The sequence below is a fragment of the Rhinolophus sinicus genome, chromosome 1, assembly GCF_057876585.1.
Source record: "Rhinolophus sinicus isolate RSI-liver-muscle chromosome 1, RSI-T2T, whole genome shotgun sequence".
NCBI lineage: Eukaryota > Metazoa > Chordata > Mammalia > Chiroptera > Rhinolophidae > Rhinolophus > Rhinolophus sinicus.
Window position 1 is genome coordinate 67,571,315 of NC_142501.1, and position 20,256 is coordinate 67,591,570.

Here is a 20,256-nt window from a genome sequence, read left to right on the forward strand (position 1 = left end):
TGGGTTATATGTAAAAAGTACCCTTCAGAATATCAAATCTTGACTAGAGTAAAACCCAATTGAGTACTGGTGTTTTAGAATGTGAAAATGGGCCACACATTATTATGTACCTAGCAAAAATGATTTGATAGGTAGAATAATATATATATATATATATATATATATATATATATATATATATATTTTAAAATTTGATTAATTTTAAGCTCCAAATCAAGTTGTTTCAACCTAGTTGTGGAGGCTGTAGCTCACAGTGACCCATGCGGGAATCGAACCTGCAACCTTGGTGTTATGAGCATCGTGCTCTAACCAACTGAGCTAACCAGCCGCCCCGAATAATATTTTTGTAATGATAAAAACAATACATTTTATAGTAAATATTTTAATAAAAACAATAAAGTACTTTTATTATTAGAGTCTTACTGTCTCTTAAACTTTGGTAATACCAAATGTCATAATACTCTGTGCTATGTTAGCATTTTGTAACTTCATTTTCAAGAGACTTTCTGTTTTGAAACTAACATTTCAACTTTTCTACTTGAAATTTTTTTAGGAACAAAATTGTGTCTGTTTTTCTCAGAAGAGAATTCCACAAGGTAAGAAATTGTTAATATAGTAATAAAAAAAATATATAGTTGAATATAGTCTTGATTGCTCTTGATTTAAAAAAAAATCTTGTTGCCCCATATTTATTTCATGTCTTTTGATTATTACAAGATTCTCACAGATTTGTTAGTAAACCTTTACTACCTCAGAATTTGCCAGCTAGTTAGGATTAAAAGGGTATGATAAAGGGTATTGAAACACAAATACTACTTTTCATGGTTAGAGCTTATTCCTAGTATCCTTAGGAATGGGTTTGTCCGTTTTTGGAAAAGAGTTCTCTTTTTCCATGGGGGCCCATTCACCTTTTTACCTTAGTGGATGTTACCTAAATGACTTTGGGGAGTAGCGTTTTCATAGAAGCTCTCTTAGGGCTTTAAGTTAAAGGAAATTATTTAGCTATACTTCCACATATGGAAATTGTATAACTCCTATATTTAGTTTAAAAAGTAAAATGCTTTTTACCAGGTACTTAGTACAAGATTGAGTAACATCTAGTATTTAAAAAAAAAAATGCTGAATGATGATGACCTTTACAAATGGATCATCAATGATTTATATTATTATACTCTTTAGAGTTCTGAAGGATGAAATGTTTAAGTGAATAGATAGTAAAATCTTCTTATCGGTGTGCTTACCCTGTGCCAGGAACTTAAAATCAATTGCTTGGCAGCCTTAAGAAGTTACATTGGTTAAATTTTCTCAGGAACTTTTTGGTATATGTGGTAGTAGGCTTTCTCTGAAATACCAGTTTTCAAACTCAAGTACAGGAGTATTAACGATGTTCCTCGGTTTGTGCCATATACATCATCATTGGTTCATTAAAAGACTGTTTTCTGTTTTCTTCTATAACTAGTCCCGATATAAGTGACCTTTTCATGTGTTTGATATGTGTCCTTTTGTTTGTCTTATAAAAGACTTTATTATTTTATTTGCCGGTATTTTAATTATACACTAGGTCTTAAATCTAATTCTTGTAGTCCCCTCCACTTTCCTCTCTCCTTTTTTCCCTAATACTATGTTTCCCTGAAAATAAGACCTAGCCAGACAATCAGCTCTAATGCATCTTTTGGAGCAAAAATTAATGTAAGGCCCAACCTTATATTATATTGTATGATATCATATTTATTATATTATAAAGATCGGGTTTTATAGTAAAAGAAGACCGGATCTTATATTAATTTTTGCTCCAAAAGACGTATTAGAGTTGATTGTCCGGCTAGATCTTATTTTCAGGGAAACACGGTATCTGGCCATGTTGCTGAGTGTTCATCTAATTTGTTTCGTCCTACTAGTGCATTGTATTCTAGGTTGTTTATTAAAACTAAGCTGTTAAATTCCTTAAATGTACAAGGCACATTAAAGCATTTAAGAAAAGGCCAATTTGTGTTTCTTTATATTAGAATTGAAGTTAAAGAGTGTGAATTAGATGCTGTGGAATACTAGTGGAAATATAAACATCTGTTTAGAAGGCTGTCTAAGAGTCTGTTAGACTCTAAGAGTCTGTTAGAACAAGCAAAGGAAAGAATTGTGGGATCTAACAAAAGCATGTTTTCTTCTAGAAACAATTTATTAAAATGCTTAGGTCTCAGTGTTAGCCCACAAAAACTGAATAGTTGAAGGATACTGGTAATATTATGGAACATTTGTATTATCTATTATTAGTTTCTATATTGTATTACATTTGAACATTCATCTTCTTTTTTCTATCGTTTTCTTGAAGTAGAACCATATTCTGTGAATCTCTATCACAATCTGACACATTAAGAGCAGTACAAATGCAGGATTCCAAGTCTGGGGTGCAAAAACAGTTTCATCTAATAGTAGCACAAGCAACTTCTCTTGGATCCCCTAACTAGAAATTGTCAGAGTGGGAACTTCAGAAGCTCCAAGTCTGTGGTGCCACTAGTGAAGAGGAGAAAGGGGGAGAGACTCCTGTGAGAGGGTGGGAGCGGCCATGACATTAGGCGGGTAATAAAAGCAGTGATCACAGCAGCACGGGGCTTCCACCAGGTAGAAAAGCTAAAGTTACCTTATTGAGAGCAGCTTCTGTGTGTGAGAGGAGGATCTTAGGGGCACTTAGTTCTGGGGGCTAGGAGGAATGTGGAACCGATTCAGCAGTGGAATGGGGAAGGGGAAGGGAATTCACATCTGCTAAAAGTGAAGCCAAGGTTGAGACTTTTTGAAAGAAGTCGTCATTTATATGTCAACACTTTTTTATAAGGTCTTTGGTGGGAAGACAAGCAACTCTTGAAGTTGATACTGATTTGGTCCCATGCATTGTTAAACACTCCCCCCACTCTTTTTAAAAATAACAAATCAGAGAATTAAACATCAGGTAACATTAGTCCCTTTCTCCAGTTTCTTTAATTTTTGAGTATTTTGTATGGCATAGTAATTTCATTATTCTCACATTATGTTAACACATGGCATTAGCAAAATAGATAGTACTCTCATTTTACAAATGATGAAACCACTTGTGGAATTAGCTTTAGATTCTTTGTACTAATCTATACTGCTACCTTGTCAACTGATATTTTGTTCTGTATAGAAAATGTAATTACTGTAATTTAGTTTTAACTTGAAAGGTTTCTAGCCGGGAAGAATCTTATAGCCTGAGAAGTTTAAAAAACATACATACAAACAAAAATATAACCAATGTATAATGTAAGTGGTAGTCACTTAACCTTAAGGTTCACTAAAACAATTATTTTTTATTTATTAAGCATTTATTAAATTAGTATGGATTTTGTCTAACACTGTTACATAGAAAATAATTTCATAAATATTTCCAACTTAGAATTAGTGTCATAAATTTAGATACTTTTTAGTGTTAAACCTGCCAGTATACTTTCTTTAAAGATTAGATGTCTAATTTTGATGGATAGATGAGAATCCCTTTGTGAGTATGGAACAAGCAATTTGATCTCACATACTTCAGAATGTGGTAATCCCTTCCCCGCCCCCCAGATTATTTGTTTGTAGTATGACACTCAGGCAAACTGTATTACAAACCTGTGTCTTTTATCCCAAGAGACTTAATTTGATTCAGACCCATCTTTAGTGGTATAAGCATAATATCAAATTTGGTTTTGAGTAATCCAGTGCTATCCTAGGTCATTCTGTGTCTGGAGAGTCTTCAGATATACTAGCCATTTGGTTTCAATACCTAATTTACATTTGAGTGTGTGGGAAGATTGTGATAGATTTCACATGTAGGTAGGTGGTGGGATAAATCCATTGACTCATAGTCTGTTGAGTAGATTGGAGTTATAGGACTTTGAAGTTTAGCAATGTTTTTGTTTTTCAGAAATAGGTTCTGATGTTAAAAAGACAGGTCTTCTGATTTCGTATTGTATATTAAGGTTTCAGATGTTACAGTTTAGTTTAAGTAAATTTGAACTTTCAAAAATGTGGATAGCTTGATCGTTTTATGAAAGAATACGGTTATTTCAGATAACCTTTATGTTTCATGTTCTACTCTGCCTTAGAATCCATCTGAGCTGCCTTTATTTTATTTTTTTAGCCACTTGCTTTTAGATTTAAAAAAAAACAAAAAACCAAACCAAAAATCCAAACTCGGAATAGGTTGAAACTCGACACAACTTGCTGCCACAGAACAAAAGTGCTGATCAAGTTGAATCAACCCCTGTAATGTGCATTGAAAGGAAAACCTCTCTTCTCTCCCCCAATTTGAAGAACAAGCATTTTCCCTGCCAGAAAGGCTGACTTTAAATGGACCAGCTGTCCATATTAGGAGCAGAGGGTTGCTAGGGTGACCATGGCTGTTTGGAGAAGAATGCAGCTGAGAGGGCAAGTTCTTGATGTGTGAGCTGAGGGAAGGAATGTGGTGTGATTGTGCCTCGTTCCTCCTATCATGCTCACGGGGCTGTGTAGGCAGCGTGGAGAAACTCCAAGTCTGAGTGCTGCGACTTGTGTGGTTAAAATCATTTTGTTTTCATGTGAGCCAGAGGCTTACAGTTTAGATTAAACACATCTACTTTGTATGTATGTGCGTTTTTTGGTAAAGGGAAGGCTGTTTTGGTGGTGGATGGGATGAGTATGAATTTATTTTGCTTGATGGACATGTGCTTTCATATTGTAAAAAAATATTACCTTGGGATAAATGCTCTTTCCAATTCACCCCATTCAGCCATATATACCGTGTTAATAGTTTTCCAAGTGAATGATGTATTGTGCTTATTTCTTTGGCACTTTGAATTTTAGAATTATTTCAAAGTCCTAAGAATATGCTGTCTGTTTGCTCCATTTTCTTGCCTTTTTTTTTTTTAAAGTCCTTACTCTTTCCAGTGAGTAATAGAAATCTGATCTTAATACATTAGATGTTTCTTCCCTGAAGCATCCAAAGATACATTCTGGCTTTTAGTAAAATAATATTCAAGGAGGAATGGGAAGGGTCAAACCAACACCCCTACTTACCTGAAACCATATTTAGATTTTACCATGGGCATTGTTTCTAATATTTGAAATGAGATATAGACACATTGATATAGACACTTACTGAAACATGAAGTTTTTGGTGTGTTTTTATCCTTGTTAACAAATCCCTACAATAATGTGCTGATCTTAAATAAAGGCATATTTAATATAATCTACTTAAGATGTGAAGTAGTTAGAATATTGGCAGCTCTGTATTACATTAACATTTTTTCTTAATCAGATAGTCTACTTGCTTTGACATGATTGCTATTTGATTAATTCACAAAATATAGAGGGAAATTAAAAGATTAAAATGGTTTCATCTTTGAATTCAGTTGGTTATTTGGCATTTCTCATCTACACCTTGATAACTTCTGATGGCATTGGCTATCAACTAAAAGCTTCATGGTTTTGCTTTTTATGTTTAATTCTTAAATCTCCTAGTAATTGATTTTTGTGAGAGGTATAGGATACAGATTCACTCCATGTGGCTAATGGATTATCCCATCACTATTGAAATGAATAAATAATCCTCGCTGATAAGTACAATTCCCTGTCATAAATCAAGTTTTCATATATGGGTAGTTTTATTTCTATAGTCTCTGTACCATTGGTCTATTTTTCTACTCCTGAACCATTACTGTGCTATCTTAGATCTGCACATACTCCGTTTTGTTTCTTGTTCATGACATCAGAAGAAATGCTTTTAATTTTCGCCATTTAAAATGATACTTGTAGATTTTCTTTAGATGTCCTTTATCAAGTTTAAAGTCTTTTTTCCCAATATTACCTTGCTAGGAGTTTTAAGTCATGTTTGTTTAAAATCATAAACAGACATTGAACTCTGTCAAAAAAGGCTTTTGTATAATGAGCAATGATCAAAATTCTCCTTGGTCTGTTAATGTGGTCAGTTACATTGACTTTCAAATTTGGCTAACTGAGCATTCCTGGGATAAACCCAATTTAGTCATGATGGATTATCTTTATATATATATATATTTTATATATATAAATTAATGGATTTGGTTTACTTACATTTTGCATAGGATTTTTACATCAATGTTCATGACTCAGATGGGCTTGTAATTTTTTTTTTCATGGTGTCCTGGTTGGTTGGGTCTTAAAAAAAAATCTCTTTTTAATGATTAAAAATATTTTAATTGTAGCAAAATACAACTAACATAAAATTTACCACGTCACCCAGTTTTTAAGCTTACAGTTAAGTAATGTTAATTATATTCACATTGTTGTGCAGCCAGTTTCCAGAACAACTTCTCTTCTCCCTCCCTACAGCCCTTGGCAACCACCATTCTACTTTTTGTTTTTATGAGTTTGATTACTCTAGAAACCTCATGTAAGTGAGATTATACAAAAAGATAACTTTTTGTACCTGGCTTATTTCACTTAGCACCATATTTTCAAAGTTCATCCACGTTGTAGCAACGTTGTAGCATGTGTCAAAATTTGCCTTTTAAGGCAGAATAATATACCATTGTATGTATAAATGTTTTGTTATCCATTCATCTGTCAATGGACAGTTATGTTACTTCCATCTTTTGGGTACTGTGAATAATGTTGCTATGAACATAGATGAAAAGGGTCTCTTTGAGACCCTGCTTTCAATTATTTTGGTTATAGATCCAGAAGTGGTATTGCTGGATCATATGGTAATTCTGTTTGTAATATTTTGAGGAACCGTCATACTGTTTTAAAACACAGTGGCTGCACCACTTACATTCCCACCAGCAATGTACTAGGGTTCCAATTTCTCCATATCCTCTCTAACACTTGTTTTCTGGTTGTTTTGGTTTTGTTGTGTCTTGTTTTGGGTGTGAGGTGGTATCTCATTGTAGTTTTGACTTGCATTTATTTCCCTCATGACTGTTGATGTTGAGTGCTTCTCATATTCTTGTTGTCCGTCTATTTTCTTTGGAGAAATACCTGTTCAAGTCCTTTGCCCCTTTTAAAATCAGGTTATTTGATTTTGTTGTTGTTACTGCTGAGTTGTAGTCCTTTATATGTTCTGGATATTAACCTTTTATCAGATACAGGATTTGCAAATATTTTCTCCCATTCCACAGGTTGCCTTTTCACTCTGTTAATTGTTTCCTTTGATGCACAGAAGTTTTTAATTTTGATGTAGTCCAGTTTATCTGTTTTCACTTTTGTTGCCTGTGGTTTTGGTGTCATATCCAAGAAATCATTGTCTAATTCAATGTCATGAAGATTTCCATCCCTATGTCTTCTTCTAAGAATTTTATAGCTTTAGGTCTTTTGACCTAAATTCGTTTTGAGTTAATTTTTGTACAGATGTAAGGTAAGGGTCCAAGTTCACTCTTTTGCATGTGGATATCCGATTTTCCCAGGACCATATATTGAAAAGACTATCTTACCCCCTTTGAAAGTGTTTTCCTTTTCTTTTCTTTTTTTTTTTACTGTTCTCTAGAAGAATTTGTTTAAGGTTGTAATTATTTGTTGTTCCTTGACTGTTTGCTAGGATTTACCTGTAAGACTATCTGGGCTTGATAATTTTCTAGTCAAAAGACTTTAAACAGCTGCTGTTCCATTTCTTTAATAAGCATTAATCTGTTCAGATCTATAACTCGCATACCATAAAATTCACCCGTTTAAAGTGTAAAATTCAGTTTTTTAAAAAACATTCCCAAAGTTGTAAAACCATTACCACTAATTCCAGAACATTTTCATTATCCCAAAAAGAAACCGTGTACAGATTAGCAATCACTCCCCATTCCCCTTTTCCCACCCCCCAACAACCAGTAATCTTTCTCTCTCTATAGATTTGCCTATTTTGAGCATTTCCTATCAATAAATTCGTAATATGTGGTCTTTTTGTCTGGCATCTTTCACTTACTGTAATGTTTTTAAAGTTCATTCATGCTGTAGCTACCGTGTTTCCCCGAAAATAAGACCTAGTGGGACAATCAGCTCTAATGCGTCTTTTGGAGCAAAAATTAATAGAAGACCCAGTCTTATTTTACTATAATATAAGACTGGGTATAATGTAGTATAGTATAGTATAATATAATATAATATAATATAATATAATATAATATAATATAATATAATATGATATAATATAATATAATACGAATACTAGGTCTTATATTAATTTTTGCTCCAAAAGACGCATTAGAACTGATGGTCTGGCTAGGTCTTATTTTTCAGAGAAACACGGTATCAGTACTTCATTTCTTTTTATGGTGGAATATTATTCCAGAATGTAGATAATACCACATTTTGTTTATGCATTAATCAGTTGATGCACATTTTGATTGTTTCCATTCTTAGCTGTTATGAATAATGCTGCTATAAACTTTTATGTACAAGTTTTTGTGTGCATATATGTTTTCACTTCTATTTGGTATATACCAAGGAGTGGAATTACTGGGGTCATATGGTAATGCTGTATTAAAATTTAACCTTTTTAGGGTCTGCCAAACTTTTCCAAAGCAATCGCACCATTTTACATTCCCACGAACAGTGTATGAGGGTTCCAGTTTCTCCACATCCTTGTCAACACTTGCTGTTGTCCGTGCTCTTTATTATAGCAGTCCTAGTGAGTGTGAAGTGGAATCTGTGGTTTTGATTTGCATTTTCCTAATGACTAGTGTTATTGATCATCATTTCATGTGCTTACTGGTCATTTATACTATCTTTTGTGGAGAAATGTCTGTTCACATCTTCTGTCCACTTAAAAAACAGGCAACCTTGTGGTTGAGAGGACGCGCTCCAACCAATCGAGCCATCTGAGAGCTCAGCGGCAGCTCAGCTCAAGGTGCCTTGTTCAGTCTTAGTTGCAGGGGGCGGAGCCCACCATCCCTTGCGGGACTCGAGGAATTGAACTGGCAACCTTGTGGTTGAGAACCTACTGGCCCATGTGGGAATCGAACCGGCAGCCTTCGGAGTTAGGAGCATGGAGTTCTAACTGCTTGAGCCACCGGACTGGCCCTCATTTGTCTTTTTATTGTTGAGTTGTAAGAAGTTTTTTTTAATATATTCTAGATACTAAACTCTTTTCAGATACATCGTCTCCAACTATTTTCCCCCATTCTTTGGATTGTCATTTTACTTTTTTGATAGTGTCTTTGAAGCACAAATGTTTCTTATTTTGATAAAGTCCAGTTTATATGTTTTTCTTTTATTGCTTGTGATTTTGGTATCATACTAAAGAAAACTTTTGCCTAATTCAATGTAATGAAGACTTATGTTTTCCTCTGCAAGTTTTATGGTTTTAGCTCTTACATTTAGGTCTTTGATCCATTTTGAGTTAATTTAATTTTTGTGTATAGTATGAGGTAGAGGTCCCACTTCATTATTTTACAATTGGAAATCTAGTCCCAGCACCATTTGTTGAAGAGTCTGTTCTTTCCACAATGAGTTGTATAGACACATTTATTGATAATCAATTGACTATAAAATGTATGGATTTATTTCTGGATTCTCAGTTCTTTTCCGTTGGATCTATATGTCTCTCCTTATGCCAATACCACACTTGATGATTTGATGCTTGATGATGGTAGCTTTGTAGTAAGTTTTGAAACTGGGAAGTGTGAGTCTTTTTCTTTTTGAATCATTTTTAATAGACTGTATTTTCTGGAAAGCTTTCAAATTTATTATCACAAAATTGTCCATCAATCCCTACAACATCTGTAATGATGTTCCCTTTTCATTTGTCTGTTTTTTCTTTTTCTTGATTAGTTTTTCCAGGGGTTTATCATTCTAATTAATCTTTCAAAGAATGAACTATTGACTCTGTTGATCATCTCTGTTGTAAATGTTTTCTGTCCTTCTAAGTCCTGCTATTTATTATTTATTTCTACTTTTCTCAGAACTTGTAGGGCTTTTTGTGCTGTCCTTTAAAAAATAAAAACTTTTTTTTTTTTTTTTTAAGATTTTATTGGGGAAGGGGAGCAGGAATTTATTGGGGAACAGTGTGTACTTCCAGGACTTTTTTCCAAGTCACGTTGTTGTCCTTTCAATCTTAGTTGTGGAGGGTGCGGCTCAGCTCCAGGTCCAGTTGTCAGTTGCAGGGGGCGCAGCCCACCATCCCTTGCGGGACTGGAGGAGTTGAACTGGCAACCTTGTGGTTGAGTGCCCACTGGCCCATGTGGGAATTGAACCGGCAGCCTTCGGAGTTAAAAGCATGGAGCTCCAACCTCCTGAGCCACTGGGCCGGCCCCAAAAATAAAACTTTTAAATTTGGATTCTAGTCTTTAAATTTGCCTCTCAGTGCCATCTTGGCTGCCTCCTCACAAATTTTGATTTATGATATTCATGGTTTTGTTCATTTAAAAAAGAATTCTTATTTGTTCCATGAATTATTTAGAAATGTACAATTAATTTCAAATATAAAACTTTTAAATATTTTGTTATACAGTTTCAAGTTAATTTCATTATGATCAGAGACCATAATATTGTAATTTGTAGACTAATTTTAAGACCTAAGCTATGGCTAGTTTTCATAAATGTTCCATGTGCTTTTGGAAAGAATGTAAATTCTTCCATGTTTAGTACAGTGCTACATATATTCCATGAGCTTATTAATTGTTCTATTCAAATACGCACTTTTGTTTGTCTATGTTTTGGTTTGGATTTGGGTTTTTGGAACTGCTCTGTCAGTTTCTCTGCTGAGAAAGACTTGTTAATATCTCTCACCTGATGGTAGACTTGTCAGTATCTCTTTGTAGAGGTGTTAATTTGTCTCTTATTTTGAATCTGTGTTATTAAGTACTTCTAAATTTAGAATTGTTTTATCCTTCTGTTAAATTGAAATTTTTATCATTGTGAAAAGGCTTTCTCTCTAAAAAATTTTTTTTAGCCTTATAGTTTTGTTTTTGTTGGCTGCTTTCTTGGATTAATATAACTCTTCTAGCTTTCTTTTGGTTAATAGTATTTTCCATCCTTTAATTTTCATTGATCCTATATTGCGGTTTGTGTCTTGTAAACAGAGTATGGTTGAGGGTGTGTTTCTGTTCTGAATGACAATCTTTATTTTTTTTTATTTTTTTTTTTTTTAAAGATTTTATTGGGGAAGGGGAACAGGACTTTATTGGGGAACAATGGTCAAATTGTTGTCCTTTCAATCTTAGTTGTGGAGGGTTCTGTTCGGCTTCAAGTTGTTGTTCTTTCAGTCTTAGTTGTGGAGGGCGCAGCTCAGCTCCAGGTCCAGTTGCCGTTGCTAGTTGCAGGGGGCACAGCCCACCATCCCTTGCGGGAGTCGAACCGGCAACCTTGTGGTTGAGAGGACGCGCTCCAACCAACTGAGCCATCCGGGAGCTCAGCGGCAGCTCAGCTCAAGGTGCTGTGTTCAATTTTAGTTGCAGGGGGCAGAGCCCACCATCCCTTGCGGGACTCGAGGAATTGAACTGGCAACCTTGTGGTTGAGAGCCCCGCGCTCCAACCAACAACTGAGCCATCCGGGAGGCAGCTCAGCTCAAGGTGCCGTGTTCAATCTTAGTTGCAGGGGGCAGAGCCCACCATCCCTTGCGGGACTCGAGGAATTGAACTGGCAACCTTGTGGTTGAGAGCCCACTGGCCCATGTGGGAATCGAACTGGCAGCCTTCGGAGTTAGGAGCACGGAGCTCTAACCGCCTGAGCCACCGGGCCGGCCCGACAATCTTTATTTTTTACCTGGAGAATTTCAGTCAGTTTTGATTACTGGTGGATTTAATTTATTTCTGCCTTCGTATGTGATCTTTCGGTTTGTTGTACTCACCCTCTCTCCGAATCTTCCAGTCTTTTGTGTTGAGTTACATGTATGAAGCCTTCTTGTAGGCAGGGTTTTTTCCTCATTTTATTCCCCCCAACACCTTGTAGTCATGCACACTTGGTTGTAAATTAATATATTCTTTCAGTGGTTACTCTAGCTATTTCAACGTGTCCTTTTTAAGAGGAAAAGTCTAAATTAATCAGCATCTTTAACCTATTCCTGAATAATACAATAACAAAATGCTCTGATTGTCTTCCTCCCAACCCATAACACCATCACCTATTATTTAATTTTAGCATATTTCTCTCCTACATACATACAGATTGATACAGATTATTGTTTTAAGTCGTCAGTCTTTGTTTAAATTATTTACTATTTTCTTGGCTGATTATCACTTTTTGCATGAGACCTTCCATATGAGATAATTTTTTTCTATCTTAAACTACATCCTTTAGAATTTCCTTTAGTGAAAGTATTTTTTGTTGAAAAAGACAGTTTTTTGTTTGTTTGTTTATCTGAAGATGTCTTTATTTCGTCCCCGTTCTTGAAAGATAATTTCTCTGTGTATAGAATTCTCAGTTTCGTCATCACATTGAAGACATGATTTCAGTCCTTTGACTGCCATTGCTGCCGTGGAGAGTAAAATTGCCCTTCCTTTGTAAATCATCTGTCTTTTATTTGATTATTTTCAAGCCTGTTTTTCTCCCTTTGGTGTTCTACAATTTTATATAACATATTGAGGTGTTCCTTTTTTCTATTTCATTTTATTTTATTATTTGTAATTCTACTTGGGATTATTTGGGCTTCCTGGATCTGAAGCTATCTTTGAAGAATTATATTAAATTCTTGACCATTATCTCTCTGAATAATGCCTATTATTTTCTTTATTTTCTCCCTTTTTTCCCCCCTCTGAGAGGACAGTTTTTCTTCAGTCTTCAGGGACTCAGCTCTTTCCTTACATGGGCTTTGGCGGAGGTCATGGAACGGTACCTGCAGGTCTAAATCAGGGTGGGGTTGTTTGGTCCTTCTGTGCTTCGTGTGAATGACTCGTGACTCTTTGTTGTGAAGTGTACAACTCAGAGTAATGTAGTTCCAGATACAGTTTGGGAACCACATAGTCATTGAAGACACTTGCTTTGGAAGTGTGTCTGAAGCCTCTATTGTTTCCAGTGAGGAACTTCTTAATGGCCCGTCCATGGGCACACATTGGATGCAGTTAGTGCAGTAAATAGGCTGTATGGAGGCTGTGGTCCTTTTTGGCACAGCCATTGTTTCTTCTTTTCTTGGTCATCTTAGAGGTGGGGACTCTGTTACTCTAATTAGACCTTCTTAATGTATTTTTCTCACCTTTTTCATTTTTTTCCTTCCCCAGAAACTCATTTAAGAGCTGGTCTGTAGTTATAAATTCTCACAGGAGAAATTTTCTCTTTCTTCTACCAGTCAAGCAGGCAAATTTGCTTGCTGTCACCTTCTGCTAGGTAGATTTACTACTCATTCAGATGTACTTTGCAGGTGTAAGGTGTAGCCTTTTGGATTTTCATCCATATGCAAGGTTCTTTGATTGCATTTTCCATATTGGGGAGTCTCAGTATATATAGCCTATCTCCAGCACTCTGTATTTTTCAAAGCAGCATTGTGAGGTTACCTTAAAGTCGAGAGCCATCTCCCAGAGCGTCTCTGTACATTTGTGTCAAATTAAGAAGTTTAAAAACATTTTTAAAATAATTTATTCAACGTTTTAGATTCAGGCAGTAGAGCCAGAATCTGGGCCATCTAACCTACCATGTTGCCAGAAATGGAAATCCTTGATCCGTTTCAAATAAACATACAGTTTAGTTAAGGTATATGTAAGAAATACGGCACAGAATTCCAATCAGCAGGTGCCCTCCCCTCCCCCCCCATTTAAAAAGAAGAAAGTCTCTGACTCTAAGTTTGGATAAGTCCTTTTTTTATGTTTAAGCTAAAATAAAATGTTTAAGGTGTACACACACGTATTTAATTTCCTGATTTAACCAATTAACTTCAGATCTGTTTTGAATTGGATTAGATGCGTTTTATTCTACTTGCTCAGTATCTGCACTAATGGAAACAGTTGTGCTTCCTTTAGGAAGGGAGCCTGTGTGTGGATAGCAACAAGATAGGGGAAAAAATAATTACACCCAGGTATTCTGAATAATGGTAAAAGAATAACTGTACCGTTCATCTTCCCTTGAATGCAGATGATAAGTGGTAAGTTGGAGGCCAACATTATAGGCCATCTCTGTCTTACCGGTTATTTTAAGAAGTTTGTTACTAGACTGTCAGAACAGATATGTGAGGGCAACACCAAACATGACTGCATTGAATGTCAAACATAAACGAAAAACTTGGTTACAAGTCTTGATGCTTATTTTTTTTCTTTTAGAAAAAGTGATAGTGGCACACCTTTGTGATGTGGAGGGTTCTTACCTTGAGTACTGCAGCTTGATTTTTTCCTTGAATGCAGAGAGTTAGTCCTTTTAGTCTATTGAATCTCCCCCAAACGGCCTTAAAGCTTTCTTCATCCATTGAGAGAAAGCTCTGAAAAGATATCTCTTCTCTGAATCTTAATAAGGATAAGTTTTTTCTTTTGTTTATTAATGTGGAGAATTACTTTAGTTTTTCTAATGTTAAACCAACCTTTGAAGGCTTAATATGTTACTGGACTCAGTTTGCTGGTATTTTAAGAATTTTGCACCAATGTTCATGAAGGACCTTAGCCTATAATTTTAACTTGTGTTGTACTATCCTTTTTGGGGTTTGATATCAAGGTTATACTAGTCTCAGAATCAACCAGAGAAGGTTTTTTCTTTAGCTCTTCTTTGGAAAACGTTGTGTAAAATTATTTCTTTCTTGCATGTTAGACAGAATTCATCTGTGAAGCCATCTGGGCCTAGAATTTCTTTGTGGGAGGATCTTGTAATTCCTAGTTGAATTTTTTAAGACTATTCATATTTTTGTTTCTTTTTGAATAAGATCTGATAAGTTAATTTTTCTAGGAATTTATTTCATCTAAAATCACTCATCTTTTGGTATGATATTGTAATATTATCTTAATCTTTGGAATGTCTAATTTTGAGCAGTTTTCAAAATAGTTCTGTTGACCTATTGTGGATCCACCAGGTAGGTGGTCTGGGAGCTCAAAACTATTTTCATAGTATATATATTTTTTTGTCTTTTTCACTGTGCTGACATTTGCAGTGATGCTGCAAAAGCAATAGTGGGTAAAACTGCTAACACCTTAGCAGAAATTAAGGCAGTGGCACCACACTGAACTATTGTGCTCTTCATTGCCCTGCATTCGTAGTGGTTTTTAAAATTTTTTTTTAATTATCCAATTTCAGTTAAGAATGTCCTTATTGGAGCAGTAAAAATATTAATTTCGTTAGATGTTGACTTTGAGTATACGTCTTTTTAATATTTTAAGAGACAACATGGGAAGGATTTATAAAGCACTTCTGCTGTACACTGATGCACAATACTTATTTTAAAAAAAAAAGACCTGTTCAGTTGAGTTGCGAGCTGAGCTAGCTGTTTTTTTCTGTAACACCTCTTTTTTTTTATTTGTTTGTTTTGAAAGAAGAGGACAGGCAAAGCTTGGTTATTGGAACTTAGGTATTTGACATTTGTTTTTCTCAAAAATGAATTAAGTGAGCCTAACTCTTTGAGAAAAGCAGCTATATTTGTAGCCAATAATTAAAGAAAAAAAAATCAAGTTTTCAAGTGAAATTTACAATTTTGGAAAACTTGTATTTAATATTGTGAGTTTTACAGCTTCCCAGATAGGCTTTTCTGGTGGGATGAGGAGCGATATTAAAGAATGTGTTATTTTTTTCTTGATACTGTATTCTGAATGGTCAATTCGGAACATCTGCATAATTCAGTGAACCATTATTTACCAGATGACCAATGTATGATGATACAAAATCCCATATGGGTAAAAGGTGTATTCAAAGTACAAGATAAACCAATGGATTTTAATGTAATACAGTGTGAAAAGCTCATTGATACAGTTTTAGAATCTACATTGTAACTAATTGTCAAGAAACTGCTATTTGTTGAGTTTAGGTATAGTATTAAGAATATCAGCAGTTATTTAAAATGATTATTAAAACATTCTCTTTTCCAACTATGTATCTGTGTGAGGCTAAATTTTCTTCATATGTTTATATACTTTAACCAAAGCAACATATCATGGAATTGGTTATAAGAATTCGCTGTCTTCTATAAAGCCAGACATTAAAGATACTTGGAAAAATATAAAATAATGTCTCTTTTCTCACTAAGTTTTTTGGAAAATAGGTTTTTAAACGGTTATTTTTTCATGAAAATACTATTTATGTTAATGTGTGAAAGACTTATTCTTGTAAATGAATTAATAAATATTTTAAACATTTCCCTGATTTAACTTCTGATTTAGTAAATATAAGTAGATCGAACCCAGTTAAACAAAAGCTCTTTGAAAAGTTCTCAAATAATTTTTAAAAGTGTAAAGGGGTCCTAGTCAAAAAGTTGGTGAACTGCTTGCTGATCTACAAGAAACCATAACGACGTTTCTTTTTTATACCTGACATTATGCATTTGTCCTCCTTTCCTTTTTAAAAAAAAATAAAAAATAATAATAATATTGTGTCCCAGTATTATATTTTTTAAAAATTCAGTCTTCTTTATATTTTTAAATCAATTATGGTCAAAACACATCTATAAAAAGTGATGATAAATATATCATGTAATTGTAGCAACCCAATTTTTTTAACACTCTGGTAATAGAGTAATTTGCTTGAAGGTATTGCATAACTGTTTCTTGCAAACACACCCAGCATTTATTATATTATGATGCATTTGCTGCCAGCTGAAGGCCTAATCACAAGTGGTATAAAGTTGGGTTTATTATTATAATCATAAGTCCTTTACTATCATTTAAAATTTTTACCCTTCCGATTAACCAAAATTCTTGTAAAAAATATTGACTGTACTTTTGAAAGTATAATTTGTTACTTGAAAGTCCTTTCTTATTTTTTGATATAATCTTAACACAAGTTTAATAATTTAAAGAGAGATACTGGTTTCAAATAAGTAATTTCTCTATTTTTCAGAATAATTTTGCCTTAAGCACTTAAATGATGGTTTGGTTTTCTTTTTGTTATTAAAGTAATTGTCACCAAGCCATATATTAGAAAAACAACATTTATTGCCTTCAGCCCAGGTATTTTCTTTTTTTCTTTCTTTCTTTTTTTTTATTAGGGAATATTGGGGAACAGTGTGTTTTTCTAGGACCCATCATCTCCATGTCAGGTCATTGTTTTCAATCTAGTTGTGGAGGGCGCTCACTGGCCCATGTGGAAATCGAACCAGTGACCTTGGTGTTATGAGCACTGCTCTCTAACCACTGAGCTAGCCGGCTACCCCCAGATATTTTCTTGGGGTGGGATGTTGGACTGTGTTTTCAATATTTTTCCTTATTTTTTATTTGTTTCTTAGTATTGACAAAATAAATATTCATTTGTAGCATTTTAATTAAAAAGTGAAAATGTTTGTGCTTGCAAACCCAGTCTTAAAAGGAATTTAAAGCCTTACTTTGTTAGCTTTACCTTTGGTTTACTTATAGATGAAAAAAGGAAAAGATGAGTTCTTTTATTATTTGAATTTTTAAACATTTTTTAATGAATTAGTGTAAAGAGAAAATTTTTGAAGAAACGAATGTAATAGCTAAACCATTGTTTTAGTAGCTTGTGATACTCCACACTTGTGCTTTCCACTAACATAAACATATTCCTCTTTTAGTTGAAATAACTACCAAATAACTAGACCAAAGAAATGCCAAATAATTAGGCCAAAGATGTTGGTGTTGGAATTGCATATGGCAGGTAATTCAACTGATATTCAGAGAAAATACTAGTTAATATTAGGCACCTGTTGAGGTTAAATTAAAAGAACTTAGGGAGAGGTTAGTATCAGGAATCCAATACAGACAGTCCTCTAGTAAATTGATTTGTGAGCAAAGACCTGAAGCAAGTGAGGGTGCAAGCTCTGTGGGTATCTGATGGAAGAGTGTTCCGGGTAGAGAGAACAACAGTTACAAAGTCCCTGAGGTAAGAGCATACTTAGTGTATTCAGAAACAGCAGGGAGGCTGGTGTGGAGGGGAAAGAGTTATGAAGTATATGAAATCAGTGCTGGAGCCAGAGGAGCAGGAAATGATACCAAAATATTTAGGACCTTGTAGGCCACACCATTAAAAAGTCTTCAGTTTTTGCTTTCAGGGGAATAGGGGAGCCATGCAAGATTTTGTCAGGAAAAATTGTGAAATGTTGAAATGGGCAAAAAAATGATGTGTGGGTGTCTTGTCTTGTTCATCCATTGGATGTATCTCTGTCTCATTTTCTTTGAGTTATTTTACAGTTTTGTAATTTGTAGAAAAGTATTAAAACTGCATGAGTCTTATCCATGGAAGTGCAAGTTAATTGTGTCTGATGGACTGCAGTTGTTGATTATTGCCCTGTGACTAAGAATGCTTTTACATCTATTTGTAAATTCATTTCAGAATTCCTCATTCTCTACATATGTGTGGTTCTTAGAACTTTTCTTTGAACCAGTTGTAACATCTTAATGGTTCCCTCATCAGTTAAATATCTTTGACAATATGTTCATTTTACTGTTTATAAGAGTCATGATTTTCCTGATAAATCATGTAACACTTTTCAACAGAAACATTCTGGTTGCTGTGTTCAGAAAAGACTGGAATAGGACAAGAGCAGAGGTAGAAAGAAGTTTTCAATCAATGAGAAAGGCTATTGTGAAAATTCATACAAGAAATGATGGTAACTTAAACCAGAGAAATAGTGGTGGAGATGATAAGCAGCTGTTGAACTTGGAATAAAATTTGGAGATAGACCTGAAAGGATCGATAGATTGGATGTGGGATGTGAGAGGAAGGTGTCAAGGATGACTACAAAATTTGAGTGTATTAATCTTAGTAAAATTTATAAGTAATTCCTTCCTTTTAACATTTTTAGGTTGGTAATTTTTATTTCCCATTCTTAGAGAGGAATTTAGTTAGTTTGACTAAGAAATGTAAAAGCTGGTGTTCATGGCTCTTTTCTTATGAGGTATTTTCCCTAGTGGTTATAGTGCATTGTAAAATTACTGTATTTAACAACTGTATCAATCAGGCAGGGTTCTGGCAGGAAACAGAGCACTGACAGTGTTAATAGAAAATAAGTTAATGAAGGAATTATTTGTAAAGTGTAGGCAGGTTAAAGGAAACCAGCAACCAACAATGACCAGGCCAGCTCGCAACAGCAGGAAACTGTTACCACCTCCTTTTCAAAGGGACAGGGGAAGGGAATGATCACCTGAGCCAGCAAGAGCTGGTACAGGAGAGGGTTGCCTGATAGGAGCCATCAGGAGAGAAACGTCAGTGGGGAATGGAGCCACAGCTAACCCCTGCCAGAGCTCCATGCAAATTCAGGCTGCTAGGCCACAGAGCAGGGTGCTGTGAAGAGTCAAATGCAAAATAATCCAGCACTGCAAATAATTTGTATAAACTCTGCCATAAAACAAATAAAAACAAACAAGCAAACGAATACACATAAAAAGAAATAAGCAAACCGATGTGCCTGAACTTTAAAACAAAGAAAAGAAAGAACGTAATTTTTCAGTAGTAAAAAGTTATAAAAACTCAGTTGGGTAGGTTTTAATGACATTAAACAGAAAAATTACAGCTAAAATGAACCATAAAAGTTTTTATATCATGTTAAGTGTTTTACTTTGGACTCACAAAGTTATAAAAATGCCTTTATCTTTTTTATGTGTTTTACTTAGAATTAATTGAATCTAATTTTTAAAACGTCACAGAACCATTACTTTATATTTCTAAGTATTTAAAAGCTTTGTTGTTGTGTCTTTCCCTTTGTTCTTTTTAATGCAAAGTATTTCAGATTTAGTTTGGTTCTTGAAATTTACTTCAATTGAAAGAAAACTCAAGTCATCTCATCCAGTGTCTTAACCACTAGTGGAATCTAATGAACATTGCTAGTGAATGGGAAGTCAACATTTAACGGGAACTCAAGTTTTTGTTACATAGATGGAAGTCTGTTTTATTCTCATAGACTTCCATGGTTTGGTCCAACTTCTGTTTCAGGAGCAGGCCAAGGCCAAGTCTGTTATTCCATAAAACAAATTTATAGACAGCTGACCATCTTTGCCGTACTTTTCCTTATTGTTAAATATTATTTTCCCCAAACTAAACTTTCCATTGCTTCTGCAATCTTTACGTTACTGATTCAACACTGTTCTTATCCCATCTCACTTTAACTCACTCTTCCCTAGGCTTCTGTGGTACTACACTCTTGAAGATTTTATTCCTGCTTGTTGGACAGTGCCTATTTAGTTTCCTTTGTGGGCTTTTCTTCCTCTGCAGTTCCCGTAAGTGTTGGCATTTCTGTAGGTCTTACTTTACTTCTC

At 34.6% G+C, this 20,256-nt stretch overlaps 1 protein-coding gene and 1 pseudogene across 5 annotated transcripts in view; one reads left to right on the forward strand and one right to left on the reverse strand.

Moving 5' to 3' along the window:
* Positions 1-20,256, forward strand: part of FRS2 (fibroblast growth factor receptor substrate 2) — a 100,999-nt gene that overhangs the window by 48,445 nt on the left and 32,298 nt on the right. For 3 of the 5 annotated variants that reach the window (XM_019748978.3, XM_019748980.3, XM_074325431.2), the window contains one exon: positions 554-596. The exons of the other annotated variants lie outside the window; for them this stretch is intronic. The gene's annotated coding sequence lies outside the window, so the exon portion shown is untranslated. The remainder of the gene's footprint in view (positions 1-553; positions 597-20,256) is intronic. 5 annotated transcript variants of the gene reach the window in all.
* LOC109456598 (small ribosomal subunit protein eS26 pseudogene) lies at positions 12,730-13,065 on the reverse strand (annotated as a pseudogene).